The sequence below is a fragment of the Pinus tabuliformis genome, chromosome J, assembly GCF_031772625.1.
Source record: "Pinus tabuliformis cultivar Carrire ecotype Pingquan chromosome J, CPIR1, whole genome shotgun sequence".
NCBI classification, from domain to species: Eukaryota; Viridiplantae; Streptophyta; class Pinopsida; order Pinales; family Pinaceae; genus Pinus; species Pinus tabuliformis.
Genome location: NC_142295.1, coordinates 138,473,421 through 138,486,644, shown reverse-complemented (window position 1 = coordinate 138,486,644; position 13,224 = coordinate 138,473,421).

The window sequence follows — 13,224 nt, the reverse complement described above, 5'->3', positions numbered from 1 at the left end:
CCATTGTTCACCAATTCTCTGATGTAGTGAAATCTTGTATCAATGTGTTTCGTTCTCTTATGAAACACTGAATTCTTTGACAATGCAATAGCTGAGCTATTGTCACAAAAAATCACTGTCGCTTTTGCCTGCTCTTGGCCTAAGCTTCTCAACATTCTTCTCATCCACACTGCTTGACATGCTGCTGCTGTAGCTGCCACATATTCAGCCTCTGTTGTAGACAATGCTACAATGGACTGCTTCTTAGAAGCCCATGAAATGGCTCCTGAACCCATATGAAAAACATAACCGGAAGTGCTTTTTCGATCATCTACACTTCCAGCCCAATCACTATCAGTGTATCCAACCAAATCTGAATGTTCTGAGGCATGATATAAAATTCCAAACATTTTGGTGCCTTTGACATACCTCAAAATTCTCTTTGTTGCCTGCCAATGTGCCTCCTTTGGCCTCTCCATAAATCTGGAAATCAAACTAACAGCATACATTAAATCAGGCCTAGTTGTTGTTAAATACATAAGGATGCCAACAATACTCTTGTACAAACTAGGATCAAAATCCTTGCTGCTGTCCTCTCTGCTGAGCTTTAATCCCATCACTGTGGGAGTGATGGCTGTCTTGCATTCTTGCATGTTAAATCTGCTCAATACTTGATTTACATATCTTGCTTGTGAGATAAAAATTCCTTTTTCATTTTGATCTACTTCTATGCCTAAGAAGCATCTCAAGAAACCCATATCAGTCATTTCAAATTCCTCTTTCATGACTGATTTAAAATTCTCAATGAGCTGATTATCATTACCTATGAAAATAACATCATCAACATATAAAACAACAATTAAAATTTTACCATCTTTCTCTTTGATGTAGACAGTGGGTTCTCCTTCACACTTGTCAAATTCATTATCCAATAGATAAGAATCTATCATGCTGTACCATGCTCTTGGCGCTTTCTTCAGCCCATAAAGAGCCTTCTTCAATTTGCATACTTTGTGCTCTTCACCTTTCTTCTCATAGCCGAGAGGCTGTTCAATGTACACCTCTTCTTTTAACACTCCATTTAGGAATGCTGACTTCACGTCCATTTGGTAAACTTTCCATTTGTTTTGTGCTGCTATGGACAGCACTGCTCTCACGGTTTCCATTCTTGCAACCGGTGCAAAAATCTCCTCATAATCTCTCCCATACTGCTGCTTGTACCCTTTGACAACCAGCCTTGCCTTGTGCCTTTCTATCTTGCCTTCAGCATTGCTTTTAGTCTTGTAGACCCATTTCACACCAATAACTTCTTTGCCTTTTGGTAACTCAACCAAATCCCATGTTTTGTTTCTCTCTATGGCATTCATTTCCTCATCCATAGCTTCTATCCATTTCTTATCTTTAATTGCATCCTCGAAATGAATAGGATCATCAACATGACAATACAAGGCAAATAAGGAATTCATTCCTTCATCATAAATGTCACTAAGATTTCTAAATTTCTTACCTCTTTCACTTGGTGTGCAAGTGCTTGAAGATGCACTTGAATTTCCTCCCTGTGGTGTGCTTGGAGAAGCACTTTCATTTATCCTTAATGGTGTCCCTTGCTGTCCTTGTGTTGGCGCTGCTGTTTGGGGATGCATTTCAGCCACCTCCTCTTCATCTTCATCATGAGACAAACAGTTCTTGACATTCACTGTTTTCTCTATGCTTCCATCCCAAGCTTCCTCTTCAATGAATTGAACATCTCTGCTGACAAAAAACTTCTTGGTGGATGGGATATACAACCTATAGGCTTTGGATTCCTCACTGTATCCAATGAAAAGACATTTCTCCACTTTGCTGTCCAACTTCCTCCTTAGCTGATCTGGAATGTGTGAATAGGCCACACATCCAAAAACTCTCATGTGGGTGACTCCTTGCTTTCTCCCACTCCATGCCTCTTCCGGCACTTTGTTCATCACTGCTTTTGTAGGACACCTGTTCAAAATATAAACTGCACAATTTACAGCTTCAGCCCAATAATCATTTGCAAATGCTTTGCCTTTAGCATGCTCCTCGCCATATCCATGATGGTCCTGTTCTTCCTTTCAGCTACTCCATTCTGCTGTGGGGTGTACCTAGCTGTAAACTGTTTGTGAATTCCATTTTCTCTACAAAATCTTAGGAATTCCTTGGAGATATACTCACCTCCTCTATCAGTTCTCAAAACTTTTATATGCAGCCCGCTTTGGTTTTCCACAAATGCCTTGAAATTTTGGAATTTCTCAAACACTTCACTTTTGTTTTTAAGGAAATATATCCAAGTCTTTCTTGTAAAGTCATCAATGAATGTTAGGAAATATTGGCTGCCTGCTAATGATGGAGCTTGCATTGGTCCACATAAATCTGAGTGGATGATCTCTAAGGGTGCCTTTGCCCTTATGCTCTTCCCTGATGGAAAACTTTCTCTATGTTGTTTTCCCAATATGCAGCCTTCACAAAGGCTGTCCGGTTTCTCTATCAATGGTAGTCCTCTTACCATTCCTTTCCTGCTCAACAAGTTTAGACCTCCAAAATTGAGATGTCCAAATCTCAAGTGCCACAACCAATTTTCATCCTTTGGCACGCTTTGGAAAGCCTCTTGGGTAACTGCTGCAATTTCTCCTTTGTTTTTCAAATCTGCCCTTATCCTGAGAGGGAACATCCTGTTCCTTGTCATCTTCACTTCAGCAATGCATCTTTTGCTGGGTGCTATATCCATGATGGTGCATACGTCATTTTTAAAGAAAACATTGTACCCCTTATGGACAAGTTGTCCAATACTCAAGAGGTTACATCTCATTCCAGGGACATAGTAGACATTTGCTATGGTTTTCTTTTCTCCTTGCTTTGTAAATATTTGTACCTCTCCTTTTCCCATAACAGAGACTTTGCTATCAGTTCCTAGTGTGACTTCTGATTTCACATTTTTATCTAGGGCAGAAAAGAAGGCTATGTTTCCGGTCATATGGTTGCTGCAACCTGAGTCTAAAAACCAAATGTCCTCACTGTTTGTTTCAGCCATGTTACAGGCTAACAACACATTATTTTGACTGCTGTTTTCTCTTGTAACATTTGCATTTTGTCTACTGTTCATATCATGTTGTTTCTTTCTACAATCACTTGCATAATGTCCATACTTTTTGCAATAATAGCATTGAACATTAGATTTATCATACCTTTGTCCTTGAGCATGATGTTGTCCTCCTTGTTGGTTGCTGCCTTGGCCTTGGTTCTGATTTGCATTGTTGCCTCTTCCTTGTGCATTTGCTGGGCTGTTCCTTCCACCTCTGTTCTGGCTTCTGCCTCTTCCTCTTTTGTTTCCTCTGCCTTGACCTCTTCCTCTTCCAAAGGACATCTGGGTCTTGAAGGCTTGCTCTAGAGATGAGTTTTCATTCCTACTCAATCTCTGCTCATGTGTTATCAGTGATGCATGTAGCTCATCAACTGAATAGTTTGAGAGATCCTTTGTCTCTTCAATGGTGGTGACTATGGCATCAAACCTTGAGGGTAAGACCCTCAATATTTTCTCCACAATCCTTCTATCTTCAATGGTTTCTCCATGAGTTCTCATTTGTGTGATTACACCAATCACATGAGTGAAGAATGAGTCAATGTTATCTGACTCCTTCATGCACAGATTCTCAAAATCTTTTCTCAGCAATTGTAGTTTTGCTGTCTTCACTCTCTCCATGCCTTGATAGGCTGTCTTGAGGGTTTGCCATGCTTCATTTGCTGTCTTAGCTGCTGCTAACCTTGGAAACACACTCTGGTCTACTGCTAGATACAACAACATACGGGCTTTTGAATCCTTCTTCCTATTGCTCTTCAGCTGATCTCTCTCTCCCTGAGTTAATGCATTGAACTCATTTTCATCTGCTGGTTCTTCAAACCCAGATTCAACTATTTCCCATAAATCTTGAGAGGCAAACAAGGCTGTCATGGTTATTGCCCAATAGTCATAGTTTTTCCCATTAAACTGTGGGAGCTGGGTGTTAAACATACCCATACCAGTGCTTGTGCTGGCCATTCCTTGCATTCTGATCTATGCCTCTAAATCCTTGACTGTATGTTTAAAACAAATCACTGCTTCTTCAGCAACACATAAAAAAACTTTTGGAATACCTGAATCCTTTGCCTCAGACTTTACTCTGCTGGAGAAGATCTACTGCTACAACAAAAGACTCCTCCCTTCAGCTTCTTTGTCACCTTCAAAGAGCCTAAGCCTGCTCTGATACCACTGTTGGGTATTTTTGATGAGAAAATACCAAAAACAAATAAACAAGCACACAGAGGCAATGCTCTGTTTTACCTCCACAGGATCTTTTTGTGCACAGGGAAACTTAAAAAAATTTCACTGAGAAACAGAGTATTTCACCACCATAAAAACACTTCTATTCATTAAAACAAAATACTCATACAAACTTCATCCTCTTTTACTGAGAAGGATTTACCACTGTAAAATCCTTTTTACATTCACTGCTGTGAAAAACACCTTACTGCTGTAATAAAAATTTACATAAGTTTACTGCTGTAAAACAATATCATTATACGCTCATGGATATTACAAAACCTTCAGCACATAAAACATTACGGGCTCAGTTCTCATTTCACCTTGCGTTTTCATCGTTCCATTACAAAAGGTCAAAACAAAACATTACAGAATATATATCTTGTGCACTGCTGTGCATACATCCTCTGGTTCTTCACGCTGCTGCGAACACATTACATAATATATATCTTGTGCACTGCTGTGCATACATCCTCTGGTTCTTCACGCTGCTGCGAACACCAATGTTCTTTTCCTCCCATGTGCAACTACCACACCACGAGCACACTTCACTTGTTATATTTTTCACTACAAAATGGTCAATGCACTTAAAAAAAAATACAACACGTTTTTATGAACATTAATACATGCCGTAAAAAAACTTAACTATCCACCTACATATATGACACTTCATTAATTAGAAGGTATGGTCAACCAAAATTGACATTCACTCCACGCAATCCTTGATTTAATGCGGGCCCATATGCAACTTCAGATGATCGACGGTGGAGAGCGATGGAAGCAATCGAACGGTGGAGAAGAATATCGGAAGGCCTCATGCTACAGAACTTTAGCTTCCGATAAATTACGTTGGCTGATGTCAGGTGAGTGACACGCGTCTGCACCAAATCACATCGGAGCCAAAAATACGGAAACAGCTTTTACACAAAAGCGGTGCGATATGCTCTGGGCGGTTTGTGGTTTCACTGTGGTGGTTTTGGAGTAGTACGTGCGGCTGCGTTGAAATTACGACTTCAACATTCACTAGACATAATTTGTGTGTTTTTAAGCTCAATAAAATAGTTCCATATCAGCGTTTGAGGTCAGGAGAGCGCATCACTTAAGGAGGCAGAGATACCTTGCACAAGGAGGCAGTTCAACCTGTATAGTTGGTACAGTTGCGCAAAAGAGAGGCCAAATTGGTCTAAGGTGTGCAGGATATTGTGTTGAGGAATGAACAGGAAGAAGGGAATTTTTCCTTGTGCTTTATAATTAATTACTGGGGGCATTGTTTTACAAAGACGTCAAGTTTGCCATGAAGGTAAAAAATCACTAGAATCTGGCTATTATTTAAAAAAAAAAATTGATAGCACGATTGCTTGAATCTTGTTTTGATCAAAATCTTAAAGCTTGATCGCTGTATCTAGTTCAGTTTCTAGTTCTTGCATCTAAAATATTGTTCAAATTAGTTGATGGCTATTATAATACTAACAATATCAGATCAAACTGATGAAGAGATAACTTAGGAATAAATAAAAGAATCCAAATTCAAGTGAGACATCAAATTGGTCACAAAAGTGAATAAAAACTAGCAATATGTCATAAGGAAAATTTAGCCACTTTGAAGCTGTAGTTATTCTTCAAACATAACATTGCATTTGGAAATTCCCTTCAAAAGTAAGCTATGCATCAAGCTCATAATGAGGACATGGATTCCAAAGACTAAGTCAATGATGGTAACACAAATAAATTAAAATGAAGTAAAAAGTAAAAATAAAAATTATACCCAAACAAAATCAAACAAGTTGGTAAAATCTATTCAACTACAATCCCAGTAATCCAAGTAAAAAAAACAATGCTATGGTAATTGCTATCTGGTATGCAAAAATGTCTGTCTGGCAAGAAAAGATGTCTGTCTGGTACGCTAATTGCTGAGAAGAGGCCCTAGACGTCTGGCCTTATAATTGCTGAGGAAAGGTCAAAGAACATTGCAGCTTGAATCAATGCAAGACAAATGTGCAGTGTTGGGAGGGAAGTTGCAACGACTAAAAATCAAAGATGCAAAAGGATTACGGTCCAGTTAGACCATCATGGGGAAGAAACAGTTAAGTAAAATTGTCTTCTAGGCATGGTGGAAAAACATTACACTACCACAAGCTTTCAGATATTATCAACGAGAATTTAACTACAGTCTTGGTAATCCAGAAATCTATATATGTCGGGCACCCTAATTGTTGAGTAGACACCATAATGTTAGTTGCAAATTGTAAGGGTTATTAGATATTCTATTAAATATGAATGTTATTAGTTCGTTACATGTTGGGAAACTTAAACCTGAAGCAAAGGTCATAGTGCTCGCTGAAAATTGGGCTATTGCAGTTTTAGTTGACATGTCATTTCATTATCTTTTTTTCAATTGAGTTAAGATAGGCTTTGAACAAAATATGGTTGGTTGTTAGTTAAATAGTTACATTGGGCTATTGCAGTTTTAGTTGACATGTCATTTAATTATCTTTTTGTCACTTGAGTTAAGATAGGCTTTGAACAAAATATGGTTGGTTGTTAGTTAAATAGTTTACAATATCAGATCAAATTGATGAAGAGATACCTTATGAATAGAATAAAAGAATCCAAATTGAAGTGAGACATCAAATTGGACACAAAATTGAATAAAAATTAGCAACATGTCATAAGGAAAATTTAGCCACCTTGAAACCGTAGTTATTTTTCAAACATAACATTGCATTTGGAAATTGCCTTCAAAGGTAAACTATATAGCAAGCTCATAATGAGGTCAAGGATTCCGAAGACTAAGTCAATGATGGTAATACAAATAAATTAGAATGAAGTAAAAAGTAAAAATAAAAAATATAATGCAAAAAAAAATAGACAAGTTGGTAAAAAAGTAGTTCGTACAACAAAATTGAAGAAAATCTATTCAACAACAATCCCAATAATCCAAGTAAAAAAATCAATACCGTGGTAATTGCTATCTAGTATGCAATAATGTCTGTCTAGCATGAAAAGATGTCTGTCTAGTATGCTATTTTCTCAGAAGAGGCCTTAGACGTCTGGTCTTATAATTGTTGAGGAAAGGTCAAAGAACATTGCAGCTTGAATCAATGGAAGACAAATGTGCAGTGTTGGGAGGGAAGTTGCAACGACTAAAAATCAAAGATGCAAAAGGATTACGGTCCAGTTAGACCATCATGGGGAAGAAATAGTTAAGTAAAATTGTCTTCTAGGAATGGTGGGAAAACATTACACTCCCAGAAGCTTTCAGATATTATCAACAAGAATTTAACTAGAGTCTTGCTAATCTAGAAATCTATATATGTCGGGCACCCTAATTGTTGAGTAGACACCATAATGTTAGTTGAAAATTGTAAGGGTTATTAGATATTCTATTAAATATGAATGTTATTAGTTGGTCACATGTTGGGAAACTTAGACTTGAAGCAAAGGTCATAGTGCTCGCTGAAAATTTGGCTATTGCAGTTTTTAGTTGATATGTCATTTAATTATCTTTTTGTCACTTGAGTTAAGATAGGCTTTGAACAAAATATGGTTGGTTGTTAGTTAAGTAGTTAACATTTGGGTAAAAGCTATATAAAGAAGAACTAGCAAATGGTGAGCCAGTTTTGCATAGAGACACAAATATAAATTTAAAATGTTTATATTTAGCAACTCCATAAGCATAGCCTCTCATCTTACTTCGGTTGTTTGGCATGAGCTCTAATTTCATCTGGGTCAATATTTGATGGAGGGAGAACCACAAAATCCATTGCAATTGCATCACACCGAACAATAAGTTGTCTAAAAGTTGACTAGGTAGTCTTTGGTTCCCTACCAAAGATTGTAAACTATTAGTGCCAAGTTCTTTTAGCTTTCTCCATGGTATATGCTTCAAGGGTTGCATTGCCCTAATAGATTTCAAAACTCTGTGATGAGGCTTGATTCTAAACTCTAAACTACATAACATGAGCTTAGAATGTGTTAAAAGAAACTTTGCAGGAAGCCCTACAGTATGTATGAAATAGTCCATGATTTTATGCACTTTATCTATTTAAAGAGCCAATATGATTGGGTTCCTCCTAGCAAGCTCTTTGACATCATCTTCTGGGAGGCCAAAACTTGCCAAGTGCTTCAATTTCCTTTCCAAAATTTCAGAGATGACCATTTTAAAACCTTGGATACATCAGTGACTGATCCAAATAGGTTTCGAATATACTGGATTTTGGGGTACAGAGTTTACTGTAAATTACTACCAAGCAAGGAAGAAGTCAAATGCTAGATTGGTATTAAAACCATGACTGCAGTTCAAGGACCTGTGTTCTTGTCCCCAAAGAAGATGTTGCAACTAACATATGAGGCTAAGTTTTATGAGGTACTCATAGGAAGAGCCCAAATCTCCGCCATAGCAGACAAAGGAGACATACCCTCATCTACATATACTGTATAGCAACTCTAGCCACATTTTCAATATTGCTACAAGGGGCTTATGCTTGTGCTCAGGATACTAGCTAATAAAAAATACTATTCAAATTAGCTACTGGATATTATAAAACTAACCAGATCAGATCAAAATGATGAAGAGATACCTTATGAATAGAATAAAGGACTCCAAATTCAAGTGAGACATCAAATTGGACACAAAATTGAATAAAAATTAGCAACATGCTATAAGGAAAATTTGGACACCTTGAAACCGTAGTTATTTTCCAAACATAACATTGCATTCGGAAATTCCCTTCAAAAGTAAGCTATGCAAGAAGCTCATAATGAGGACAGGGATTTCAAAGACTTAGTCAATTATGGTAACACAAATAAATGAAAATGAAGTAAAAAGTAAAAATAAAAAATAAAATGCAAACAAAATCAGACAAGTTGGTAAAATAGCAGTCCGTACAACAAACTTGAAGAAAATCTATTCAACTACAATCCCAATAATCCAAGTTAAAAAAAAATACCATGTTAATTGCTATCTGGTATGAAAAAATGTATGTATCCAAGTTAAAAAAAAATACCATGTTAATTGCTATCTGGTATGCAAAAATGTATGTCTGGCAAGAAAAGATGTACTCATAGCAAGAGCCCAACTCTCCGCCATAGCAGATAAAGGGGGCATACCCTCATCTACATATACTGTAAAGCAACTCTAGGAACATTTCAAATATTGTTATTGGGGCTTATGTTTGTGCCGAGGATGGTAGCTAATAAAGAACTACACTTGAAACCAAACAGGAAGGCGAAGGTCAATTTCCTAAAATTCAATCTGAGCAAGAGTGGATGAGGATTGAACCTGATGAGGTTCCTGTAGCACTATAATGCCAAGAGTGAATTAAAATGACAGCCTGTATATAAACAATGAAGACCTAAAGACAAGTATTCGACGAACAGTAAGAACAAAAAACAGAACCCAACTAGTATATATAATTCACTCAGGAAGAAACCCACTGGGAAACATGAACCTAGGAACAAAAACTCCATAAATGAGTAGTATGCTTACGAAAATAAAATAATAAAATGGTAACAGTGAAAACCCTAATCGACTAGATGGAGAGTGGATACTTGTGTATGGATTTCGAGTAGTAGTGTAACCCGTTGGAGACGAGGCCAAGAATGCTCCTGCAACTATAACCTGTGAATGAGGGTTTGAATCTAAATATAAAAGAATGAAAAATAAAGACATATAAACCCTGAGCGAAATGGTCTCAAATAAGTTACCAGACAACCGTGAGAAAAAACACCTTCACTAAATCGAATTGCAGGGAAAGCGTTGGGTTTTGGAGGACGGGCATCGAATTGCAGGGAAAGAGTTGGGTTGGCCGCGGGCATCTTCTTGCTATTCATATGGTTTCAAGATGCATATTGTTTCAGTTATAACTAGATTTTTAATCAACCGTGGTAAATAGTTTAATCGTCTAACATTATATCAGACGGATCATAATAAGACACGTAAGACAAGAGGGGAGTTGATTTCAGAGGTGAACACCTTATGTCATTGATATATATACAACTGTTTTTCTTCTGAAAAATTCGCCAAGTCAGATGTGTTATTGAATTTGACTAGTTTATAAAGATATTGATTAATTTATAAAGATTTTTCTACATTAAACTGAATTTTTGAAAAATAGAAATTAATTTTTAAGAGAAATACTTAATTTATTTTTATGTTTTGTTTTCTTTTTTAAATATCAATTGGTTTGCACAAAGTTTGAAAATTTTCCCTATTTTCCGATACAATCAGTTTATACAGATCTTGAAAGTTTCCCTGTTTTCCAACACAGTCAGGTTATACAAATTTTGAAATGCAAACAAGGTATACAAATTTTGAAAATTTTCCAATTTTCCATTTTTTTTAATACATAAGTATATTCATCACATATAATAATTACATATAAGATAAAAACTCCTTTTGCCAATTGTGTAAGTTATACATCTCTAACTTAGATTTTGGTATTTTAAATTTATATAATTTTTAACAAAATTACCGTGGTTTAATATTTTTTTTAATGAAAGAAGAAATCATCTCACATTTAAATCAATTCAATGTCAAATTCTCCCAACGCCTTCATCATAAATGGACAATCGAGGACATGTTTCCCTATTCTATAGCATGAAAGAGAGGTTTGAAGAAAAAAATGTGGTGAATGCAAGTATGTTGGAAATAATACTGAGAGGAGGGGTGAATTAGTATTATCTGATCAATAAAACTTTTTCTTTTCATACTCAGATTCATATATGCTACTTCAGTTAAGGGAACCCACGTGTACACGCAACTGTGTTTAATGCAACTAGCGTATATCTTTTAAACTTATGATTCAATGAATCCTTCATATGTTGATCTTTAATTAGAGCATCAGAACTTCATTAACCATATAAGTAGTAAACAAGTGTAGTTAAACAGAACAGATCATCACACATAAGAGACACAAATGAACACCATGATGTAAGGTGGAAACCCAATGCGGGACAAAAACCACCTACTACTGTTTTCTTTCAGATAAGAAAAGCATGTTTACAGCCTTGTACTGGCGCAAACTCATACTAGCATGCAGGTATCCACCTGCAGAAGGCTACTACCTTCTCTTGTTCTCCATTTACCGGTGGAAGGGAGCTACAACCCCTAGCTCTTGTACTAGCTGATCTGTTTACTAGTACGTAGGCGCCGGCCTATTGAAGGCTCCAACCTTCACTCTTTTTCCAGCTGCCATTGGAAGGGAGCTCCAAGCCCCTGACTCTTATACTGGAAAATGTGTTTACCAGTACATAGGCAACGACCTACAAAAGTCTACGCCCTTCTCTCTTCCTCCAGGGACCACGTTTCATAAATTTTCATACTGGATACACCTAGATCACAACACCATAATGTGAAGGCAAAATTTCATCCAATTTTCATACTGGACCCATCAACAACATTGAAGCACAAAATCAATCACAACCATCAACTACCCTTGCATCATCAATCTTTGAATCACCCAGCACTGAATCACTAAATCCTATCACCAAAACACAGTCGCCAGAACACAGAGTAGAACCTAGAACTCTGCAGCAACAACCAGATCCGACTGCAACATCAAATATCATACTTCATACTATATACACGACTTTGATGAGCCGAGCCTGTGTGTATACGTGCTTTTACCAAAGAAAACCCGCGTACAGATCTACAAACATTTACTTATAACTTTGTAGCTACCCCAGACATCAAACATACCCAGATCATAACATTTATACAATAAAATATGCGTCAGTGATTTAGATCTATACTATCCATGATCAAAACACCTAATACATTCCAAGCCTTAAGGTCCCGATCCATTGTCCATCATCATCCACAAAGATGCATCCTTGGTTCAGATCAAGTAAAGCATCACAAACCCATAACCAGCATGTTGGATCTCACACTTCATCAGATATTCAATACTTGCACAACTTGCACCCCTAGGCATAATTATCTTCTCCTCCTTATATAGGTTTAGGCCTCTCTCAATACCATGGTCCAAAATCATGTAGAACCAATACCTTGGACCCAATACCTGGGGTCAATACCTCGGACCAAATACCATGGACCAAAACTTATTTTTCCAACATGTACGCGCCTTTCCTTCTGTGAAAGTGCATGTACGCCATATGTTCCTTTTGGTTTACTAACCCGCGTGTATATGCGCCTTTGTCATGGTGGACCTGCATATACCTCTCTATGATTATTAATTCTTTTCTCTTGACCTGCGTCACTATGATATGCCATCTGAGTGAGTTGCTATCAAGGACAACACCAGTATCATACCTGTATCATAATGCCAACAATCTCCCCCTTTGGACTTGATGGCAACAACCACACCAAGTCACTCTCCCCCTTTGACATCAAGGGAAAAGGGGCGGACCAAGATATTCTATCCCTTTGATACACATTATGCTATCCATACTCCCCATGAGTACATGCTGAACTCTTTGATTGAGCTCCCCCTTTGTACATGCCAAGATGTACCAATCCATCCATGCTCCCCCTAAGCACATGTAGAGTCTGCAACAATATTTTTCAAAAGAATAACATGACTCTACAACTCAACTAAGTGAGTATGACCTTCCTATCACCAATTACTCATACATACATCATTCTCCCAACCAAGTGGGGATACACCATTTTGACTCATCCACCCAACCAAGTGGGGATATACGAAATGTTTATACATGACTCAAATAGACATTATTACATCATTCATCCCATGCATAGTGGGGTAAATTACATCATATGACTCATGGGTCTTTAACAGATATACATGACATTTTAACAAAGACCAAAAACATAAACAAGACCATGATAGTCATCAGCAAGTATCATACACCATATAATCTCCACCAAAGTCTCTCTCAGCAACATCAGCAACCTGTAACCTGCAATACCATTCTCTTGATGAACAAACAGTAAGTAGCAAGACTTATCATTT